We start from the raw sequence: 3,300 nt of genomic DNA, 5'->3' as shown, positions 1-3,300 counted from the left end.
TAATTTTCCAAAAATTCAAAAAAAATGAAAAAGAAATCCAAAAGTTTTTACATTTTTCGTAATTTTTCGAAAAGACAAAAAATATAGTTTTTTTCAAATTAGTTGCATCTTCCCGAACTACGCGAACCCGATTTTCGTCTTCCGGAGCGGGATACGTAGGCAACCCACATAGGGTCCGGTTTTCCTAGTAGGTCCTAGGTTCTTGGCTTCCAGAGTCGTAGCCAAATCTTGCATGTATAGCCATATTTGGCCACATCGGTCGTTTTTGCAAAAATAGGAGTATTTTTCTCAAAGTAGTTTGTTATCTCCTGTCTTAAAGCCCTGAGTATACAATAAAGTGTCCTCTCAATTCTAAGGTTCATTCCTGTCAAATTTGCATGTCTAGCCACTTTTGGCCACATCGGTCAGTCTTGCAAAATAGGGTTATTTTCGCAAAAGTGGTTCAATTACCCATGTCTTATGATCTTGAGTTTCAATTCGGTGTCATATCACTTTAAGTTCCATCCATGTCGTGTTTGCGTCCCTAGCCACATTTGGCCATATCAGCCATTTTTGCAAAAAAAAGGGTCAATTTTCGCAAAGTAATTCTTAAGGCCATGATTGTTGGGATGTTGGAGTTATGTAAGCTTTAAATGGAGTATTTTTCATGCATTAGAGGTCAACTTTGTCAAGTTTGCACTAATAGTCACTTTCAGCCACTTAGGCCAATCTGCAAAATATAGCCTAATTGTGTCTTGCATTTGTCCACTAGGAAATGTTGTTGTGTCATGTAGTGTCCCGAGTCGCTAACCATGTTCTCTTTGTTCAGGTATGGACCCGCTGATTCGATCCAAAGTGCTGATGGTAGTAAAGATTCCCAAGAAATTGATTAAGTGGAGGAAAATGTTTTCATTGTTAGAGCAGCATGAGTCAATGCAGAAATTGGGTACCCTAACTTCTCTTCTTGATATCATACCTCGCCCAGACTTAGTGGAGGCGATGCTGACTTATTAGGATCCGCAAAATTTGATTTTCAGATTTGGAGAGTGTGAGATTACTCCTACCTTGGTGGAAATGTTTGATCTCACTCGTTTAAGCTATATAGGCAAGGACATGATACTTCCCCGAGACCACTCTAGGACAAGATTCCTCAGCGACCTGGGCTTGAAAGATAATAAGCATTTAAAATGTCTCGAGCGGTCCTAGATATCTTTGGATTATTTGTTTGCTAGATTTGGACCACATGATAGTTTTGACGTCTTTTGGGATGAGTTCTGCACAACCAAGGCAAAGTGGAAAAGACGTCGCCTCGAAGCTTTCAGCCTTGCTTTGTTGGGATTATTGGTTTTTCCATTAGATGAAAGGCACATTAGCACCCGTCTATAGTCAGTGGTAATGGCACTATTTTATGAGAAGCAACGCAAAATCGTTACAGTTGTGTCGATGATCTTAGCAGAGTTGTATCGAGCCCTGAGTGAGGTTAGGGGAGGTGTCAGATATTTTGAGGGAAGTAACCTTTTGCTACAACTGTGGATGATGGAGCATTTTCACACTGCTTCTTTACTTTGTCCCAACGATCGTGCCTTGAGGGATCGGGTCATATACATTGAGCGTAGGATCAAATATCCTAAGTTTACATACCCAGTAGGCGTCACGACTTGGATTGAGTTCCTTGGTTTGAGGATAAATGGGAATGTTTTGTGGGCTTACCTTTGGCTACCTTTGGATGATATCTTGGTAGGGTGCCTCATGCAGCCTTTCCAGATGTTGATAGGACTCAAGTGTGTCAGGCCATACACTCCCGTTAGGGTAATGCGGCAGTTGGGTAGAAGACAAGAGGAGCCTCCAACTTTGAATCTTCGGAGGCACATCATGACTTTTAGCAAAAAGGCGGTTGACAAAATCAAGTATGTGCAATACTGGAAAAATGCAAAGAGGATGAAGAAAAATACATTAGTAGAGGACGTTGGCAGGCCCGAGTGTACTCAGGAGTACTTGATTTGGTTACAGTCCGTCCCACCAGGGGTCAGCACCCCATTGCAAGCACAACTTAGGGGTCGGGCAGTTCAGATAGATGATTTTGAGGAGGCATCGGACCAAGATCCCTGGGATAAGCTTGAGTTGATAAAGTCTCAGTTAGTGGGATTGGCAGCAAACGTGGAGCAGCATGGCCAATATTTGTTTAGGGTCGGACTTCAGAATGCGGGGGCATACGCCAGGGCCTTTATTCCCAGCATCGGTGTTTCTTTACGAGGCATGTTACAGAGTTTGAGCATGATGGACAGCCTAGGACCATCCCAGTCAGAACCGTCGCATTCAGGAGCAGCTTGAGGAGTCATTCCATTTAGGTGTTTTGAGATTGTCTTATATTGTCTTTTACTTTCGCGTCTTGTCTAGGAGTACTGAGTCCTTTAGGTAGTGGTAGAGTCTATCATGGTGTAGTCGAGTCTATCATGTCTTTCATTATCGTACTTCTCTTTGTATTTTAATATCGAAAAGTTTTAAACGAAAAATCCCAAAAAGCTTTTGTTTTTAGTTTATTTTCCATCACTTTTCCAGAACTACGCTTGGTCTGATTCATGAGGGACATGATACGTAGGAAACCTACATCGGGTTCGATCAAATCATTTTTGGTTCAAAAAAAGAGAGAGTGAGAGAAAGAGAGAAGAGATAAAAGAGGAAAAAGTGTTAAGAGATGTTGGAAAAGAAAGAGGAGGAAGGATCGAAATGAGCAAATTGGGATGATGCCATATGACCCTGCGACCCTTAAAGCCATTTTAGAACCGTTAATTGTTGCTGGGTGCATTGCAAATAATGTGATATTATCATATGATAAATGCCCTAACGTTAATATGGTGGTTTTGTATTGTTGTCCTTTGTTATCTTTATTTAATTTCAAGAAGGTGGTTAGTTTGTTGGCATCCTGGCAAGTCCTCCATACAACACCCGATCAAAACGTCAAACAGTCATGGCTATCAAGGAAACAGACACTGGAGTTGTAGACCACCAAGGGAGATTGTTGAGTCGGAATCGGAATTGCAAGAGGAGGTCCGGAGGTTGAACCACCAGATGGCAGAAATGTATCAGGCTTGGATTAAGGGACACCCTCCACCCTCGTTCCCTACCAACTACACAGAAAACCCAGCTTCCATTCCACCACTATCTCAATCCCAGATGCCCAATAATATTGATCTTTCTCCCACAACACGCACCTGGCTTTACCCCTTACCACAACTACCCCAGCACTTCAGCCCAAACTATTCATGCTCCGCCAGCCAAAACAACCTCATACCCTACTCCGACATCTGCTCCTATTTTTGT

This window comes from Nicotiana sylvestris, chromosome 4, assembly GCF_000393655.2.
Source record: "Nicotiana sylvestris chromosome 4, ASM39365v2, whole genome shotgun sequence".
NCBI lineage: Eukaryota > Viridiplantae > Streptophyta > Magnoliopsida > Solanales > Solanaceae > Nicotiana > Nicotiana sylvestris.
The sequence above is the reverse complement of the archived record's forward strand: the minus strand, read 5'-3'. Positions refer to the sequence as shown.